Source organism: Protopterus annectens, chromosome 4.part0, assembly GCF_019279795.1.
Source record: "Protopterus annectens isolate FY-2018-M chromosome 4.part0, PAN1.0, whole genome shotgun sequence".
In the NCBI taxonomy this organism is placed as follows: Eukaryota; Metazoa; Chordata; order Ceratodontiformes; family Protopteridae; genus Protopterus; species Protopterus annectens.
The window spans coordinates 638,354,520-638,376,440 of record NC_056733.1 but is presented as its reverse complement, the minus strand read 5'-3'; the positions used below and the strand labels follow the sequence as shown (position 1 = coordinate 638,376,440).

Below are 21,921 nucleotides of genomic sequence, written 5' to 3'. Positions count from 1 at the left end.
AGCAACTACTGAATAGCTATGATAATTTTTATTGTTACACATCTTTTTATAACCTTTTAAAACCTTCACAGCATTTGTACAGGGTATTATTTGTTTATAGTAATGTAATTATTAGTAGTATTTATGTAATATGTGGCATGTTAGCAATACATTCAACATGTATTATGTTCTTTTAGTATATGTTTTTAAGCATAAGTAATTAATTATACAATGTTTTAAAAAAGGCGCCAAAGTTTTGCTATAAACGTCAGAGTATGTGACCTATTTGTTGGTTCTGATGAAATCTGTCTGCGACAGATGAAAGCGCTAAACCACTGGATGTTATTTGTCTTTCAACACATTAAAACTGAGTTTTAAAAAGTTTACTGTCAACTGGCATTCTCATTATCGTGAGTTATCGTTGGATAAATATAGTACGTTCTGCCCGAGTACAGGAGCTCGGATTGGTATATCGAACTTGGTTTAATTCACAAATACCAAAACAGGCCAGAATTAAACAATAATCTCCACTCTCTCCTGATTGTAATGGTAAACTCCACATCAGATTATTCTGTTGTATTGTGTTATAAATCCCATCTCACCGTACCAGGAAGGATTATTACTGCTTTTGATAATGACATCACACCATAAATTGTATAACTTAATGAAATTAAAAAAACTCCTGAATGACAACTCCTACTCTGCTCTGTGACAGACTCCTACCCTCACTGAAATATACCTACTTCTTCATATCTTTTCTACCACATTATCCCTACCCAAGTATTATTCTTTGGAACATTATCATCAGACTCTAAAATTTAAGTAAACTTCACCAAACTTTGCAAAAATTACATTTCTAATTTCCGCTACTTGAAACAGCAACTCATTTGAAGCAAGCCATTTTGTTTTGCATTTTAAACTTCTTGGTTTAATTGGAGAATATAATTTCCTGTCTAAAAAATCATATAGTTTACTATAGGGTTAGGCTTTTTTTCAATGCACTGTTCCGTTATCCAAAAACTGTCAGTGGCATTGAAGCTTACTGTTTAGAAATGTTTAATACAAGTTTATATTTATTAAATATGTGGTTTTGAATGCAACTCGTACAGTAATGGTTTACATAAAAATGAACCCCATCTGAAATATTGCAAAAGACCTTTCAATGTCCATCAGTAACATGACTTTAGTAAAGCAATGCAGCCACATGACATATAATAAATGAGGCAGCATCTAATATGTTTTAAGTTGTGCTCATTTTTCAATTTAGACATATTTGTGGATGTTCCAGTTTTATTTTATATAACATTAAAACTAACATGCTACACAAATTTTAAATGCACTTTTCTCATTGGGTTGATGCTTAGAATAATAACGGATCAGTGATGCAGCCTAGAAGTTAGAATCCTGACTAGATAGATTACAGACATCTGTCCCACAACTGTTGGAACTATCTGCTCATCCCAAGTTTTTCCCTTGACCTACAAATGGTATTTTCAACAAAGAGATGGGATTCTACTAGTGCTGATATTAAATACTAATCTATATATTTTGCTTAATGTGTTTTAATACAAAGTAAATTAATAGCTACACTATTACGCATTCAGAACAAAATAATCCTGAAAAGGTCTGAAAGTTGCAGTGATAATGCATATTATAGCACATAGATAAGTCTCTGACTAGATTACAAACCTTTGAAAACCAGTGACAATGGAACAAACCCCCAGAGAGGGACTGTAACTGTGGCATCTTTCATGGTAAGTTATGAGGTGTGCAATACACATATAGAGAAGGAGATGAGATGTCTAGGATGTTGGAGCTTGCAGATACATACCTCTCAACTGTCCAGATTTTCGCAGAATGTCCAGATTTTTGCCTCATGTTTTATGGTTTGATTTTTAGACTTCATATCCTCTAGAAAATGCATGCTAGCACAAATCCTGTTAATCTAGCAACTTTCTAAGTTTATAAGAGCAATATTTGAAATCTGTCCCTATTTTTGCATTTGACCCCTCATCATATTAGGCTTTGTCCAGATTTCTTGTGCTAAGAGATTGCATGGTTTGTGTGTAAACTCCAGTTTGTAAAACTGTGTGCACCACCTAACAAGTATTACTACTACCACAGTTGTTGCACTAGCAGTAACACAGAGACGTCAGTCACGGTTTGCGTTTTAAACAGGCAGAAGGGTGTGAGCATAGACAAAGCTGGTGTGTTTCAGTGAAGGCTGGGTAGGGTGAAACAGAAGCCAGATTAAAAAAGTTTGATTACTAAATGCAAAGACAGGAAATGCAGACTAAATTAGTGCTCATTCTTCCAAAGTAACTGGAATATAAGTTCTATGACAGGAGAGAGGTGTCAAAACATATTACTTTACGGGTGACAACTACCAAGTGCATGACAGCAAATATATGTAATTGAAGTAAATGTTTCATATGTGCCATTTCACTTATGTACAGATACCTTAAAACATCTGCAAGGCATGGCTAAATGTAAATGCTTTCACAACTACAACCCTTCAGTAAAGCCTCCCTCCCTCACTCTAACAATGCACCTTGATGCCTTACTAATTATAGTATCACATTAATTTTGGTAATCAATATGGGCTGCGGAGATTTTTTTGTTTACTCTCTTTTCTTCTATCTTCTGATATAATTGTACTGCATGTCCTTTGTTGTATTAGCTGTAAATCCAATATATGTTTACATTTACTGGGCATTCTATTTCCAGTGTGTGTGTGTGTGTGTGTGTATATGTGTGTATATATATATATATATATATATATATATATATATATATATATATATATATATATATATATATATATACATATATATATATATATATATATATATATATATATATGTATATTACATTTTTTTTCTTTTTGTATATGTTTTTCAAACACTGTATTTTTGAAATTTTCTTCAGTTTTTACTCCCATACGAAGTATGACAATGCTCCTTGGGAAGCAGTGCACTAACCTGGACAATAACTTTTAAATAAATAAAAAATACACACACACATGCACACACATGCACACGCACACAGACACACACACACACACACACACATACACACAGACACACACAAACTCACACTGGCACACACACACAAACTCACATAGACACACACAAACTCACACGACACACACACATACACACACGCACGCACCCGAACACATGCACACAAACACACACAAACACACACAGACACAAAAGTAATCTACAATAAACATGGATGAATATCAAGGCTTAAACGAAATGGCAGCTGGTTATCGGAAACAAAAGTAGAACAATTTTGTTCATTAATGGGAAGCATCAAATTGTTTCACAGGTTTTTCCTAGACATAACTACTGTTTGAAAGTGTATTAAAACTGCATTCTGTATAAAAGAGATCAAAATTCCAATGCAAAGTGCAAGGCCATGCGTGAACTCTACAAATGTTTTTAATGTCTGATTTGCACATATTAATTTTATCACAGTAAATGAGTGAAAATGTACATTTAACTCATCAGAATAAAAGGAATACATTACTCACTGTTTGCACTGCAATCTTTTAAAAGTTCTTCAACATGTTTCTACTGTTATCTTCTTTGCTAAAAATCCCTTTTTAGAACTTTAGCGTTAAGAGACAGAGATGAGTTGCAGTCTTCTTTGCTAATACAGAAGCTGTGTGTTTTGTGACCAGCTTGTACAAGTAGCAAATAGACTGGGTGTGGTCTGAGAATCAGCTGAAAGGGGCTGGTGTCAGACAAATCTCCCAACAATAAAATTACATCCAAGGCAATCTCAGCTCTGTAGGTCTCTCCTATTTCAGGGAAAAATCTACAGCTGCTTAAGCTAGTTTACGATAATCTTTTTTTTTCACATCCCACTCACAGTAAATACAGATATGAAAGCAAAACACATTTTAATTGGAGCAATACATTTCTAATCTTTTCTGGTTTAAGAACCCAAAGTTTTCAGTGAAGACAAAAATATACAGAAACTCTAATATGGGCATGTATAAAAACAAAGAATGAACTGCCTTATTCTGTAAAAATTGTGAAATCATATTTCTTCCTTAGACATTTAAAATATTTGTAAGAAAATAATATCATCCAATATCAACTCTTGTTGCAGAAACTCCTGTTTTAATTGTGCGCATTCATAAACTTTCATTAAGTTACAAATTAGGCATGTACAGACTGCAGAGAAATGCATATGGAAATGCTTATTGTATAAGGACCTCATAAAGGAACTTATTTCCTGGGTACAACTGTTCACTTGTATCCCTAATTTATACTACAGCATTATGAAGGTTTTCTCACTGTCAGAGAAGTGCAGATAAAGTAGCCTTCTTACTAAATATATGGGTATGCGAATGCAAACTGACATATCTGTATTTCTTATTGTAAAAATATTACGATAAAATATCTGACAGATGAAATTCCACTCTAATGTCTGTGTATTATATTATATAATATACTTCATAGCACATAAATTATTTGAGTTAAAAACATTTGATGCATATGCATCTCTCTTAATTTCAGTCTGTATCAGAGTCAAGTGATCAGAACAAGGTAGGTATTCCCCCACACCACATACCTGTGAGTCTAACAAAAGCTGTCACATACCTCTCAACTGTCCAGGTTTTTGCCTTATATTTTTGGTTTCTTTCTCATACAATTTGTGGTTTTATGGCCAATTACATAATACCACTAGATAATGGCATACATTTAAGCTGCAGCCTTCATATCCTTCAGAAAATTCATGTTAACACAAATCCTGTTATTGTTATCCTAGCAGCTTTCGAAGTTTATAAAAACGATATTTAAAATATGTCCCTATTTTTAGGCTAATGCCCCCCCTTTGTTTTAGGCTTTGTCCAGATTTCTTATCCTAAGAGGATGAGAGGTATGGACACATCAGAATAGAAAGGAAGTGCTGTAGACAGGGCATGCTGCATTCCTTCTCTCAGCTCTGCTCTGGATAGCACTGCTCACAGCTTATAAGGAAGTAAAAGATCTTGTGGCGATGATCCAAGGAAGATTACAAGAATCTTTTTTCTTTATGGAACATCAAAAAGACTAAAACAAAGGGTATAAATACATACTACTACTTATAATTATAATAAAGATCATTAGGAGTTATAGAAGACAGAATATCTTCTCACTCTTATAGTATTTCAAAATGCAAGCATTAACATTTTTATTTGTTCCCTATAATACACACAGAATGTACAACAATGAAGACAAAATCAGATTATAGGCTGGAAAGATATAATTCGATGCTAAATGTTGCATGCAAATATGATCACCAAGGGAACCACATGGAGTCCTGTGAATGGGAGTAGTCAATACGGTAACAAGGAAAGCAGACAAGGGCTGCTATACGCTAAAGTATGTATACATGACAGGCATGGCAGTAAACCTTTCTCTTATTAGAGTCTTTCATGAGAAAGTCTGGAAATGCCACATTAAATGAAAATGAAACTACTTTTAATGATATCTTGGCAAATAAATAAAAGCTTAGAAAGCACATTTACATTTATATATATTCCTGACAATTTGAAACAAATAAAAGTGAAACAAGTGAAGGACTGAGTAAAGATAAGGAACCAGCCCTCCTTGACTATACTGTCACAAAGCAAAAGGCTTCACAAATACTTAAACTAAGGACTTGAACTCCATTATCAAATAAATAAAACATTTTGGAAGGACATATTTACTACTCGGTGTTTCACCTCTCTTTCATCTCTGAAATAATCTTTAGTTACTTATAGAAGGGAGTGATACACTTAGCTCCTTTAAAATACATCTTGACAATTGAATGGGTGCCCATAAATCCATTCCAGGCCTGACTTGTTTTAACATTTTGCAGACAGGAGGTACTCTTTGAAGGTGGATATTGACAAGGTGATTATGGTCCATCGACTGACTTTGCCTTGTGAACTCTATGAAATCTATGAAATTATTAAATGATATTAGGTTTTTAATCTGAATCGGCTATTCAGAATCCACAGGTAGTTGCTAGGCATGCAGTCCAAGACAGTACTGAAGAGCCTAGCCCAATTTTCAAATCACCCCAGAGCACTGTCTGGTTAAATCTCTTGCTCAGAGTTGGATCATATTTTTTTGTAATGAATGGATTGAGCATATGTTATATTAATATTAATATTTATAATTATTCTTGGATGAATTTAAAAAAAAGTTTTATATATATAAAAAAAGTTATAACAATTTTTTTTACAAGAATGTGGAGAAAAAGAATTTTTTGAAAATGTCATTTTAAATGTTAACTAGATTGATGGATTAATGAAGTTGTCTATGCTAATTGCTATTCCATTGAAGTTAAAAGGCCGAGGTACCAGATCGTTTAAGCAATAAAGCAGAAACTGGTGAATTAGTGCTGGATTTGTGTGTTGGATTTGCTACTTTCTTTGTGCTGGTGTTGGTGTTGTGAAATAATTTAGAAACAGCTGTCACAGCTTTGCCATGGAGTAAGGGAGTCAGGAACCGTACTCAGAGCCCTTGGTCAATATTATACTGTTTACATACCCTTTCAATTATATGAATAAAAGTTTCAAAATTATCCCCCTCTGTAAATTGTGCAAGAAATTTACTAACCTTGATTACTTCTGTGGTTCAGTTATTCCCTTCCCCATTACCTCCATGACCCTCTCATGCTGACATTTTCTTTGGCCTCCAAATGCTGTAGTGTCTCTGCTGATTCTAATTCCCAATATTTGACCTCCAGTTCAAGTCTCTCTAAGACCTCTGAGGAAAAGATGAGCTGTACTATTTCTGAGGGCTGCACATCCCCATCACCAAACTGGTTGTCCTTCTGATTGCTGGTCTGTGTTGTAGCTGCAACTAAGGCTGAAATGATTTCCTCTTTAGTCAGATTGGCATGCAGCAGTCCTTTGGCTTCACACACCTTGACCAACTGTTTTTTTGTCAGCTTGCCATAATCCTCTGCTGACATCTTTGCCTGCTTTCCATGACTAAACTAAACTAACTAACAAAAATAAATAAAAATTGTTGTGAAATGAAACTCTGAATGCTTACCTTGTGGCAGCTGAGAAGACACACTTTTAGTGAGAACTGCCTACAGGCTACAGAAGATCAATTAATATCCACACTGGGCCAGTAATCAAGGAGCCTGAATCCTCACCACTGACACTGGAGAGGGACGTTCACTTGGAACAAATATGGATACACCCAGTATTTCCAGATGCAGCTCTCTCCATCAAACACAATTTCACTTAAGAGCACACAAGGAACACGCTCACCCTGGGGTCTGGGTTTCCCTGTCTGTCTTTCCCCATATCCCCAGTAAAGCTCCCCACTGGCACAGCTGCAGAGTTTAGTCCTCAGCCAATGTCCAAGCCAAGTCCTCCACCACTCTATCTGTGAAACCAGTGCTTCGTGTCCCTGCTCTAGTAGTTGACACACACACACACACACACACACACACACACACACACACACACACACACACACACACACACACACACACACTCTTTGAGATTTGATTTTTATACACACACACACACCTGGGAAAGGTTGGCACAGGTTTACTAGCTATGACCCCTTCTGTCCAGAGTATAAGGTAGTTACTGCCACCAGACACTCCCATGCCAATGACTCTAAGGCTGTTACAAAGGTACGCAATTGTACTGAGTGAAATTAATATTAATACAAAAGGTAGCTTTTCCAATGCAGTAAGGCTTTCAGGAGTGGCCACAGAGTCACCATACAGATAGGAGTACTCTCAAAGGTTAAAATATTCTCTAAAGGACCTGCCACAATGAAAAGTTTAAATATATTTAATAATAAATAATCAAAGAACATGAAAATACTAAATATCTATTTGCAATAAACACCAGAGATACAGTCACAGGAAATATTAAAAATAACACAGGTGGACAGGTTCACATAGTTACAGAAAAACAATACTTAACTAACCTCACTATATTTTCCTGACTGATCTCAAGAGTTACTATTCCCCAATCACTTACTAGAGGAAGGCAAGATGAAGTAGGTGAGTTATCCCTCTTTGTCAGGTTCCAAAGACAGAATACCCTGAGACTTCAGTCTCACCTAGTATTAAAATATCATTTTTGTCCTAGATTACAGAGTGACTTCACATACATCTGGTCATCTGACTTCTGGTTCCCATGCTACCCCTTTTGGCTAGAAACTGCCAGGATTTGGTACCTATGTGTTCATAGTACACACACAGATAGCCTTGCTAAGATCTGCTGCAGCTCCTGAAAGTCATACAACCATAAAATATTTCCACTCTTCCTACAGGAGCTAATAAACCATATTACTTACAGACATTGCATCTCTGGCTTCATTCAAAACTCTGAGATAACATCTTTATGGCATAGGCCAAATAATTTAATTTCTTACTATTTTTTAAAGTTTGAGACTAACCTCTCCTCTTCCAGTATCCCCTGTCAAAATATACACATTTAAACAGTTACAATAATGAGTATATATTTCTTTTTCTCTCCAGCAGGAAACACTGTTGATACATTTTTAACACAAGCAACTTTACAAATCCATTTTCAACACAAGCATCTGTACAAATCAATTTGATATACAAATGACATGTCATTTTTTTACAAAATTCCAGATAGCTGTGCTGGCATATGTTATATATCCACTGCCCTACTTCTCCTGGCATAGTTGACAATACTTCACATCATCATATCTCTCCCCCTTTGAAGACTCAAAATAGTTTTTCAAGTGCCCCTTGAGAAAGGTTGCTTGAGAAAAATGGGCCTGTCTGGGAATTCCTTAACTCATACCCTCTCTTGAAAACCCATCTGCATTGGCATTACTCAACCCACTAGAGTGCTGCACTGTCATGCCATATGCCTGCAACCCTAAGCTCCACCATAATAATTTGGCATTTTGCTGGATGGCTCGCTGTAGTCATAGATCCCCCTCAGACTCCTCCGGCCAGCCTCTGCAAATACTCAGCACCAGAGCCTCCCCATCATGTAAGGCTTCATCATGTTAATATGGTACAATTTGTGCCCCTGCCTCCTACGTAGCAGTTCCTCACTGACCTTCCTTACCATTTTGAAGGGTCCCTCCCAAGCTGCCTGCAACTTTTTGCAGGAATGAGAACCATAACCTCCTGCCTCATAGCATACTCTCTGGCTTGAGCATTCCTGTCATACCAGACCTTTTTCTGCTGTTGGGCTCCTGCCAGCTTCTCCTGGGCCAAGCCCACAAACTCCCTAAGCCTTGTCCTGAGGTTTAGAACATATGCCACAACAGACTCCTTGTGGGATTCACACTCACCCTCCCTTTCATCATGAATCAACTCTAAAGGCCCCCTTGCCCTATGCCCATACAGCAACTCAATGGGTGAAAAACCTGTGGATTCCTGGGGTACCTCTCTGTATGCAAACAGAAAATAGGGCAAATATTTGCCCACTCTCTCTTAAACTGGTCTACAAATGTCCATAGCATGGTCTTTAGTGTAGAGTTTAACCTGTCCACAAGATCATTATTCTGGGGATGGTAGGGGGTGATCTTTAGGTGCTTCACCCCACAGCGCTCCCACAGAGAAACCAGCAGGTCTGACATGAAATTGGCACCTCTGTCAGTCAGTATTTCTCTCGGAAACCTACCCTGCTGAAAATCTGTAGCAAAGCATTTGCCACCTTCTCTGACTTGATGGAGGACAGACCCACCCCCTCAGGGTGTCTAGTAGCATAATCTACTACCACCAGGTTATACTTCTTCCCTGTAGAACTTGGGGTACTCAGAGACCCCACAATATCCATAGCTACCCTCTGACATGGCTCCTCAATCACAGACAAAGGTATCAAAGGAGCCTTGACCTTGTCTCCTGCCTTGCCTACTTTTTGGCCCTGCTCACAGGTCCTGCAGTACCCTGTTACATCCCTTGCAATCTCAGGCCAGTAAAAGTTCTGCATAATACATCTCTTGGTATGCTTTATATCCATATGAACTGCAAAAGGAATGTCATGGGCTATGGTTAGAAGTGCCAGCCAGTAGGCTCTAGGCACTACCAGCTGTTGTATTACCTCCCTCTCTAGCCCTCCCTCAGGGGTCCATATCTATACAGTATCTCTTTGTTCCAGTATACAGACTCCCCTTTTCCTTGAGGATCAGTTGCCTCCCTAGCTACCTCTGTCAAGCTTCTTAGTGTAGGGTCAAAGAGCTGAGCCTGTCTCAACTTTAGCTTTGTAACTTTTCCTGGCTCCCCTTCCACAGGAAGCCTAGTATCCTCTGATAGCAGTACCTCACTGTCAGCCTGGGTACTACCATTCACCTCTACCCTTGTAATCACCCTATCCAAGGGAACACCAGTACCTGCCAGCAGCTGTGGCTCACCTTCAGGCTCACTGCTGAGGGGTAGTTCCTCCCTGACATAGCTTTCTCACCAGCCCTAGCTTCAGATGTGAGGTCTGTCTGGGTCTCCCCCAGGCTACCAAACCCACATGCCTGTCTCCAAGCCTGACTGCATGTAACTGCATGCACACAAGGTACTGCATTATCAAAATAATTCCCTATCAAGACATCTGCAGGGATATCCTCAAACACATCTACTTGCTTGCTTCTTGTCCACCTTCCCAGTCAAGGTGAGCCCTGGCAAAAGGCATTTGAAATGGGGTCCCTCCTAAAGCTCTGACTGGAGTGGACTGCCCATGCAAATACTGTTCCTGTTTAACCATTGCAGGCTTCTCAATGGTTATGTCAGAGGCTGTCTCTCTCTTAGCAGTGGTCTGTTTTCCATCCAGTAAGATATGACATAAAATTTGGTGATAGTTTGGTACCCTGTTGTCTCCAGAAAATGTACCACTGGCATACTGTTATTCACACTTTCCTGACTCCCCCACCTTTTGCTCCCCTCCTTGCCTATGTGGACATCTATATGATACATGGCATTACTGGTTATATTTAAAACATTTAACCTTTGATGCTGGCCATGTACTTGAACTAGTGGCTTCCCCTGTTACTGGTGGACTCTGCTGGGATGGTTTGGGCTGCCCACCATGGGTTCCCTTATATTCATGTGCAGCACTGGCTATCCCCTTCCTGTGCAGTGATATCCTGCTTGCTAAGTAGAGATCTCCCTTTTTTTCCCAGCTCATCTGCAGAGTTACACTCTCAGTCTGCCAACCAAATACTCATGCCCTCAAGCAAAGCGATAAGGGCTTGTTCCCTCACCAAAAGGTCTGCCAGCCATTTAAAAGTGGTGACCTGACACCCACTCACCCACCTACAAAAATAATTGCTTAACTTAGCAGTATAATCACATACACTTTCACCTGCCTTGTGTCTATGCTCACAAAACTTTTTTCTGTAAGCTTCAGGTGTTAACGTAAAACATTCAAGTAAATATTTCTTTACTTTGTCATAGTTTAAACAATCAATATCAGACAATTTAGGAAGGGGTCAGGAACCATTCCCAGAGCCCTTGGTCAACATTATATTGTTTATATAACCTTTCAAATATATGAATAAAGCTATCAAAATTATCCCCTTATGTAAATTGTGGAAGAAATTTACTGACCTTGATTGCTTACCTCCTTGACCCTGTCGAAGAGTCAGCATCTCCGTCTCATGTTGATGCTGCTTCTCATTTTCTTCGGTCTCCAAACACCGCAGTATTTCTGATGATTCTAATTCCCAACATTTGGCCTCCAGCTCAAGTCTCTTTAACTCCAGATGGATTTTTACGTCCTCTGAGGAAAAGGTGAACTGTTCTATTTCTGAGGGCTGCACATCCACATCACCAAACTGTTTGTCCTCCTGGTTGTTGGTATGTGTTGTAGCTGTGACTAAGGCTGAAATAATTTCCTCTTTAGTCAGGTTGGCATGCACCAATCCTTTGGCTTCACATACATTGGCCAACTGGTTCTTTGTCAGCTTGCCGTAATCCTCTGCTGACATTTTTGCCAGCTTTCCCTGACTATACTAAACTAACAAATAATAAATAAAAAAAATTGTGAAATGAAACTCTGAATGTTTATCTTGTGGATACTGAGAGGACACACTTTTAGTGACAACTGCCTACAGGCTACAGAAGTTCAATTAATATCCACACCACTGCTCACCAATATGTGATGTCCTCTCTTTGGGCCAGTAATCAAGGAGCCTGAATCCTCACCACTGACACTGGAGAGGGACGTTCACTTGGAACAAATATGGATGCACCCAGTATTTCCAGATGCAGCTCTCTGCATCAAGCACAATTTCCCTTAAGAGCACACAGGGAACACACACAGCCCAGGGTCTGGGTTTCTCTCTCTGTCTCTCCCCAGGTCCCCAGTAAGGCTCCCCACTGGCGCAGCTGCAGAGTTAAGCCCTCAGCAAAGTCCAAGCCAAGTCCTCTACTACATTCTCTGTGAAACTAGTGCTTCAAGTCCTTGCTCCTAGTAGTTGACACACACACGCTCTTTGAGATTTGATTTGCACACATGCACACACACCATGGAAAGGCTGGCACAGGTTTACTAGCTATGTCCCCTTCTGTCCAGACTATATAAGGTAGTTACTGCCACCAGACACTCACATGCCAGCTACGCTAAGGCTGTTACAAGGGTACCCAATTATACTGAGTGAAATTAATATTAATATAAATGGTAGTTTGACCAATGCAGTAAGGCTTTCAGGAGTGGCCACAGAGCCACCAAACAGATATGAGTACTCAAAGGTTAAAATATTCTCTAAAGGACCAGCCACAATGAAAAGTTTAAATATATGTAATAAATAATAAAAGAACATGAAGATACTAAATCTATTCACAATAAACAGCAGAGTTTCTATCACAGGAACAATTAAAAATAGCACAGGCAGACAGGTTTACATAGTTACAGAAAAAAAAACTTAACTAATCTCACTATGTTTCCTGACTGATAGCAAGAGTTAGTATTCCCTGGTCACTTGAGCAAGGCAAGATGAAGTAGGTGAGTTATCCCTCTTTGTCAGGTTCCAGAAACAAAATGCCCTGAGACTTCAGCTTCACCTAGTATTAGAGTATAATTGTTGTCCTAGATTACAGAATGACATAACATACATGTGGTCACCTGACGTCTGGTTCCCATGCAAACCCCCCTTGGCTAGAAACTATGTTCCAATAACAACACACACACACACACACACACACACACACACACACACACACACACACACACACACACACACACACACACACACACTTGCTAAGATCTGTTGCAGCTCTTGGAAGTCATAAAACCAGAAAACACTTCCACTCTTCCTACAGTAGCAAATAAACCATACTTCTTACAAACGCTGCATCTCTGGCTTCATTCAAAACTGTAAGATAACATCTTTATGGCATAGGCCCAGTCATTTAAATTCTTACTATTTTTAAAGTTTGAGATTAACCTCTTCTCTTCCAGTATCCTCTGTCAAAACATATACATTTAAACAGTTACAATAATTCATGTATATTTCTTTTTCTGTCAGCAGGAAACACTGTTAATACATTTTTAACACAAGCAACTTTACAAATCCATTTTTAACACAACCATCTGTACAAATGACATGTAATTCTTTACAAAATTACAGCTAGCTTTGCTGGCATATGTTACACATCCACTGCCCTACTTCTCCTGGCATGGCTGGCAATACCCCTCATCATCACAATATTGATTAAAGTTTATTGTTTCTTTGTATTTCCACCATGCTGTGCCTGAAATTGCTCCAAGTGGATCAGTGCTCTGTCTTGGTTAACATTCCTTAAAAAATAAATAAATAAAGCACCTACTTTTGTCAGTTAAGTAGTCAAACACACACCAGTCTCTTTGGGAGGTGTTGCACACAACAGTAAGCAGACCATGCTACCAAGAGGCAGGCACCCATGAAACATGAAACCTGGTAAGGTCTTGTGACTCATTACAGTCCTCAGCTCTCACTTCTCAAGATCACTGTCCTCGGATGCCATAAAGTAATGGACAAATGAATCAATGGGGTTACACCTAATGGTTATGGGAAGACTGGGCAGCCAAAAAGAGCATGAAAAATTTGTAACCTCCATTATAAATTCTCATCGCATCCCATATTACTCCTTTTTTTCCACCATGAGTTTCCGTTCATCTCCTGCAATTGCTCTGAATAGTTGGAGTTCCTTGTAAATCAGTGTTTCTATAAAACCTCATTAACTTGAACTTCCTCAGAATGTTCAACAACAATAATAATAATAGTAATAATCCCCTCAGACATGACATTCTCCAAACACCATGCCACTTGTAACTATTTCTGAAAGTTTATTTTTATTTATTTAATTATTTGTTAAACTGGGAAAGTGGGCTCAAGCTTGCATATTTTTCCAGCTATATCTTGTGTCACAAGGGCACCAGTAAGGATTATATGCAGGGATAAATTAGAGTTATTGCAAAGCATTGTATTTTTGGCAGATGGGAGGAAATCAGAATGTCTTGCGGAAACAACCCTACATGGATATAGGAAGAACATGCAGAACCCACATAGTTTGCTCAGCTGTCTATAGTACAAGTCCTAGACTCTTCTCCAACCCAGTCTATTTTTTGGTTCACATTACTGTTTGCCCCATGTTTTGCTTATCATTTAAACTATGATACAGAGAGTTACAGTACATTATAATTCAAACTGTTTCACTTATTTTTTTTCCTCTGTCAACCAAGTGAATTATATTTCTAGCCCTCTCTGCCTCCTACCACTCAGCACAAACAAACCTCATGTTTGAATTGTCTGGGGCTAGTTTGCCCCTATCTGTGACTGCAACATGCATTTCTCTGTAAAACTGTTGAATTGGTAACTGCCACATTTCAAAGTGATAATAAGTTATCTCACATCACAATATCTAATATTTGCTTCTCTCTCTCTTTTATTTTATTTTTTTTGCTTACTAGTGTTTGTTTTCATAATATCTGAGACTGACTACCCGTTATTTAATTGTATTTATTAGCAATTAGCCACAGAAGTCAAATAATACACTTTATCTCTTTAATAGCCTAAAAATTAAGCCTGATTTTAGTTTTTGACACAGTAACTGAGGCAGTACACAAAAATACATGCTTAATCTGATGAGAATTTGGTTGACAACACTGTTGAGGACTCAGCAACAGCAACTGAACACTCTGGGGAGTCAGCAGCTAATACTGTGAGCCACACAAAAGTTGTGAAGCTGCAGTTATTAATAATACTAGGCTGACCACTAGTGCAATTTATGATGTGAAAAATCTGCTACACTAACAAGATTTGTAACTAGTACCTAGTAACTTGTAACTAGTATGGGAGCAAGACTACCAACAGGAAAATGCCTGCACTTTCCTCTAGTGTGTCTCAGGCAACTCTTCTCTGGGACACATAATTGTATAGGTGGGGGACCTGAGGGAGTGAGGTCTTATTGGGCCAAAAAGGTCATCTCCTGGAGCTTGTTTGACATGTTTTGGCACACCCTCTTTCTGTGTCAGCCTATGACCTCTCTGCTTTAGCAGGGCCTGCAAAGTACATGCATCCATACAATGATTCCAGCTATAATACCTACTAACTGCTTTGTGTGCCCTGGAACTCACCCATTGCCTGATCAGTTATCCAAATTACCAACCTGTTTCTGTCATGTGAAACTGCAGCAAAGGGCCTAGCCACATCCCCCAGAAGTGGGCTGACAATGGATGCTCAGTCTCATTCCCAAGCTATCTCTACCAGTGCCCAAATTCACCAGATGAACCTGTGCCACTGGGACACCAGTCAGGGCTTCTTCTATCTGTGCCACAAAATCAGCTACTGTTGTTAACTCGTTAACACGCTTCTTCTCACCAATCTGTGCTAATATCAAAATAATGTTACTTGTAAACAGTGTAACTAAGTCAAATATAAGGGAAGGGAGGAGAGTGAAGGGGAAAAGAGGTGAAGTAAAGAAAATAACCGTCTATTTCATTTTGTACAAGCAAGTTTACGTAGCACAGCAGTACACAACTCCTGCACCCAAAGTTTTGTCTGAAGCCTTTGAAGAAACACAAAATTAGAGGCACTGATTCAATTTCCTGGAGTTTTTTTTTTTTTTTGTCAGTAAAACATTTACCTAACTATACTTTCCACATAACATCCACAGAGTACTGAGAAATGAGCCTTCTCATCTTACTGTGCCAGCCCTGATTAGAAAATACCATATCATACCTTTGGCACATCTTTTCTTTATTTCCGTCTGAAATACTCACAGAGAGAAGTAGGAATGTATTTTCTGTCAGCTCCACCTCTCACTATCCATACAGTTAAAAGGCATTGTCAGCTACAGAGTAATATAGCTCAAGCGCAAGTTGTACAGCAGAAGTTTAACATTAACAGAGAACATGGACAAAAGCTGCATTTTAAGGAAGCATTTATTTTATTATTTTATATGTAAAATGCTAATATACAATGGCTGCAATGCCATTGCGGCATCATTACATTTCAACAACTGTCTGATGTATTACAATTGTGCATTTTGCACTTGTATTCATGCTGCCAGATGTGTAATGCTACCTTATATTATACTCAAAAAAAACATGATTTCTTCGATGGCATTTTACGCAATGTACAGAAGAAACTAATTAAAGTTGGGACCACAATTCAGCATAAACCCTCAATCTATGTGATGTTCAACATTATCCTATTAGGGCAACTGTTATTACTATTGGGCCAGAGCATAACCATAAGTTTATACCCCAAACTGTCTAACAATTAGAAAAATCCACAAAGTACCCAAAGGTAGCTAATTTGAGCATAGTGAAAGTTCCACAGCTTGAGTTATTGACTTTCTTTACCTGTTCTGCCATTTCTTTCATAGGTTCATATGTAATTACTAGGCTAGCTGTCCTTGTGGGCTATTCTGAGCATAGACAATTTCCTCCAACGATGAAAATCAAATGCTGTACCTTGTGTTTGTGAGGTAAACACCTTAACCATTATGCCAACCCCCCCACCTTTGTAACCCCTTATCCTTACTCTTTCTATCATGCCCATCTCTGTCACATTTTGATCTGTTTGTTGCCTTTCAGGATAACTCTTAAATATCCACTATACACAGTATAAAGTAATGTACCCTGACTTATCTCCAGAACATCTGTTCTTCAGTTTTGTGTTCTCCTATTATGGTTACCATGTTGTTTAAATAAACTCACCTTCCCACTAAATTTGTTACATCTAAGTAACTGGATGTCTCACTCATGTATCCCTCAAATAAAGTGCACATATTCAGAACCTTAATGCTTTTTCTGTGTTATATGCTATTGTCATCTCCATCGGTGGAATTCTGGAAAGTGATGTATTTTCTGAGCTGCCAGCATATGCTATTGTCATCTCCATCGGTGGACTTCTGGAAAGTGATGTATTTTCTGAGCTGCCAGCAGCAATACTGAACTCCCATCAAATGATGTGGCCTTATCACTGACCAGACATCAGAAATATAATCTGCCCTAGCTCACTATCCTTATTTCTGTCAACAGTCCCACCAATAAAGGAAATGAGCCTCATCACAAAGCCTGTAAGACCTCCTCTGTTTATATCTTTAATGTTAAGTAGCTATTTCATAGGTTCATAGGTGTGTACTAGGCTAATGGCCCTGGAGCCTTTACAAGCCTAACCCATAGGATTACCCTGGCATCATGCCACCCAACCTTAGTTCCCAGTGCCTCTGTCAAGTAAAGCCACTGGAGTGATCCCTGGGGTGAATTTTCAATTTCCCATCCACTCATCAAGATTTCTCTTGAAGAGGGCCAGTGAGGTGGTTTGCTTGACATGTATGGGAAGTCTATTCCATAGCATGGGCAGTCTCTGGATTATAAACCTGTCCTACCAAAAAAATATACTTAGCTGAGAAGCAGAACACAGGGAGATTCTAGCAAAGTTTTTTTTTTTTTTTTGGGGGGGGGGGGGTAAAGGAGAAGCAGAAGATAATTCAAGGTTAGTGTTCTCTCTGTATTAGGTAGAATGAGCTAATGACACTAAACTGAGAGGAGTGTCTCAGAACAAATTTACAGTAGGGGTGGGCAACTGCAAAGCCACAAAGTAAAACAGCAACACACCAACAGGGAGGGAGAGTGGGGAACAACACACCCTCATTTATCATCAGCATCATCATTACAAAGAAACCCCAGAATGCCATTGAAACGTACGAGTGGCAAAGATGCAACCAGATTTGTTAGCTGTGAACCACAGTTTGTTAGTTTATTGTAAATTTTGCCTCTTTTTCAAAGGGTTATATGTGCACCCGCATAGTAAACAAAATCAACTATTCAACAAAACAATTTCATGTTTTTCAGGCAGGACATAAACACTGCCACTAGAGCTCCTCAAGTACAATAAAACTGAGTTTAACAAGTAGCACTATTTTTGAAAGACATTCCAAAAGCCTTCCATATAAAGCTACCATCTTGCTTATGTTGTATAATGCTGGTCCATGCCTCATGCCTAACTTTGGAACAGTTTGGAAAATCTTCCCCATTGACCTTGCCAAATTTTCCCTAGACAGTATGAAAACAACCTCAGATATCCCATGAAAATAGGCTATGTTCAATAGGACTATCCTGGTCAATCAATCAAAGTACTCAATCAATAAGTAAACTGAGAAAAAAAAGCATAAAAAAATGTGACAGACGCATGTATATTATTATAATTATTAAATTAATATCAACCAAATGAAACAGTATTTCTGATATAATATATATATATATATATATATATATATATATATATATATATATATATATTAAATGGAAATTTGATGATTATAAGTAATAAAAATATAGAGTCTGCTGGAAGGTATCATGACACAAAGTCAAAAGGCATTAGGCTAAAATGCAGTTTTGGATGTTCATCCAAAAACATTCCTTCAAATACAGTTGAGTAAAGGGAGTATCCTTCGATGTTATTAGGCAAGTAGTAGGCAAGCAGTAAGGATTCAGGGGTTGAGCATCATGTATTGGCAGGGTAGGAGACGTTTCCCCCACAACAAAGGGATCCAATATCTGTCAGGCTGGGAAGACATACTCAACAAACCATGATGCTTTGCCAGAGATGGTTTGCACTTGTCACCACTTGGCTTCCGGATAATGGCAAAACCTTTATCTACCCCAAAGCACCTTTTTAGGCCAACATCAACTTAAAGGTACTGCTGCTCAGTGTTAGGAGTTTAAATAAAAAAAACTGCACTCCCTGGAAGCAATCCTCACCCTGGAGAATGCAGACATATGTGCAGTCACAGAAACATGGTTCCGAACATTGGAAAGTACCCTGGCTATCAAAGACTACAATGCCTTTCATACATTTTGATTCCTCAGCTCAGGATAAAATGGGAGGTGTCTCAGTGTTTTTAAAGGACAAGTACACTGCTAGACTGGTCCAACAACATGACTCTCCTGAACTGCTCCATACCAACTAACCATAGGTATGACTCCTCTTCATAACCTTGCTAGCTAGTGATTCCCTAACATGAGTCTGGAAAACCACACCTCCTACCTAAACCTACTCTTAACATTCAGCCAAATACCACACTTATGGGTGACTTCAACTACTCCTCCATAAACTGTGGGGGTTATATAACCCATAATTCACTTGCTCAGAGGTTTTTGGACTTCATCAATGCAAACAGTCTGGAGCAACTAGTTAGCTCCCCAACTAGAGGTACAAATATCCCAGATTTAGTACTTATGAACATGGGGGATGCTGCTCTCTCCCATGCATTAACTCCTCCCTGGTAAGATCTGACCACAAAATAATCTCCTTTAGAAAAAACAACTACACTTCGAGACTAGTCAAACAGCATGACTCTCTTGAATTATAACATGTCCAATTAACTACTGGGAAAGTACCATACCACATCATTGCTAGCTATAGAACCCCTCCATGAACCAGGATAAGCACAACCTACTTCAGTTTACTGGAATCCCTCTCCATACAGCCCAACACCTTAGTCATGGGAGATATCAACTAACTGTCCATAGACTGGGGGACATACATGAGCAAAAACACACTCAGCTGGAGGTTCCTGGACTTTGTTAACACACATGCTCTGGAACAGATAGTATGCAGCCCCACTAAGGGCTCTAATGTTCTGGACATACTACTCACCAACGTTGGGGGTCACCATACTTTCCAATGCATAATGCTATCCCTGGTTAGGTCAGATGAAAAATCAGTCTTGTTTGTAGTAACTAGTGGAGCTGACACCCTCACAGGAACAAAAATTATAAAAAACTTCACCAAAGCTAACTACATCCTACTAAGCAATGGTATAAAAAGCTTCATACCACCTGCAATCACAGACATCAATGATCACTATGCAGAAGTGTACTCAAATGCCCTGTACAAACATTTAAGTGACTGCACAAACTCTGCTGTACCTAACTGGATCAAAACCAGGTCTTCCCAAAAACACAAGCCATCGTGGTGGACTTTAAGTGTAAACAGATTATATAACAAGAGGAAGAAACTGTTGTTCAAAAGAAAAAGGGATATCACTCTGCAGAGGAAGAGCTCCCTCCTAAGCCTAAACAAGAAAATCAGAAATCTTGTAAAGTTTTCTAAAGCAAATTATGAAACTGAAATTGCATCCCTAGCCAAGGATAATTATAAGGCATTCTTTAACTACATTCAAAGTCTAAAAGTGAATGCTCAGCTATGTGCCAAACTGAAAATAACTGAAGACATCACCAACCTGCTAGCTGACAGATTAAGAACAAACTTCACCCCGTCTCTCCACCTACCATATCCCAAAGCATACAGGATACCAGCCCTCTACCTGATATCTCTAGAAAACAGGTTCTATGCTAGCCTACAGCAATAATGTATTTAATCATGTTTGAGCATTTTGTGCCTTTACTCCTTGATGCTAGTTGCACTATGTTAGCCTGCAGTATTACTGTATTTGTATTTTTAGCATGTATTAGTTTTATGTGTCTGTATTGCTTTGTGTTACTACTGCATTACTATAGCAATAATGTAGTTAATAATTTTTGAGCATTTTGTGTCTTTACTCCTTGATGTTAGTTGTACTATGTTAGTCTGCAGCATTACTGTATTGCATTTTTAACGTGTATTAGTTTTATGTTTCTGTGATACCTACTGCATTAGTTTAATCTTGGAGCTTATCTCCCCGGGCCTCTACTGAAAATCGACATTTATCCAGTTGGACTAGCCCAGTCAACAAATGTAAAATAAAATAAAAAAATAAAGGTTATCTCTGCACTCACCAAGGCCAAAAATACAGCCTTAATGGCACCAGATAATATCCCAGATTGAAAGTAAACAATTTAAAACAAGACCTAGCAGACCCACTTGGTGTCCTCTTTAATCATAGCTTGAAAACTGGCTATGTTCCTGCAGAATGGAGAACACCAACAGTAATCCCCTTGCACAAAGGGGGGCCATCAACTGAAGCAGGAACTACAGACCCATAAGTCTAACCAGCCTCATCTGCAAGGTCATGGAAAGAATTATCATAGTTCTAAACAACAAGGACATAGGAGACCTTCAAATGCTGGATCCAACCCAGTATGGCTTTGTTAAGGGTAGATCATGCTTATTAAACCTGGTAGACTTCTTTGAGAATGTCACCAAAGCCACTGAAGAAGGTAAGACAGTGCACACAGCCGCCCTTGATCTTGCCAAGGCTTTTGACACAATTCCCCCTCTGGCATCATTGAGAAACTCTCCCATCTAGGGATAAACCCTTATGTTACTAGATGGGTAGCCAGTTGGCTCACTGACAGAACACATACTGTCAAAATTGGTGATTCCACCTCCACCAGTAGACCCATCACCAGTGGAGTACCACAGGGGTCTGTGCTGGGCCCCTTACTGTTTGGCATCTATTTCTCAGAAGCCCAGGCCAAAGTACACAGCCTCTGTCTCACCAAGTTCACTGATGATTGCAAACTGGGAGCAATCACTGAGTACCCCAACAATGTCAACATATTATAAG

The 21,921-nt window shown here is 38.8% G+C and overlaps 1 protein-coding gene and 1 long non-coding RNA gene across 5 annotated transcripts in view; one reads left to right on the top strand and one right to left on the bottom strand.

Annotated features, from left to right (window-relative positions):
* The window catches only part of LOC122799496, a 78,206-nt gene extending 74,541 nt beyond the window's left edge, over positions 1-3,665 (bottom strand). Inside the window, exon 1 of the long non-coding RNA XR_006364478.1 lies at positions 3,518-3,665. This is a non-coding gene — a long non-coding RNA (uncharacterized LOC122799496). The remainder of the gene's footprint in view (positions 1-3,517) is intronic.
* B3GNT4 (UDP-GlcNAc:betaGal beta-1,3-N-acetylglucosaminyltransferase 4) overlaps positions 1-21,921 on the top strand; it is a 1,341,192-nt gene that overhangs the window by 1,231,268 nt on the left and 88,003 nt on the right. The gene's annotated exons all lie outside the window — the stretch shown is intronic.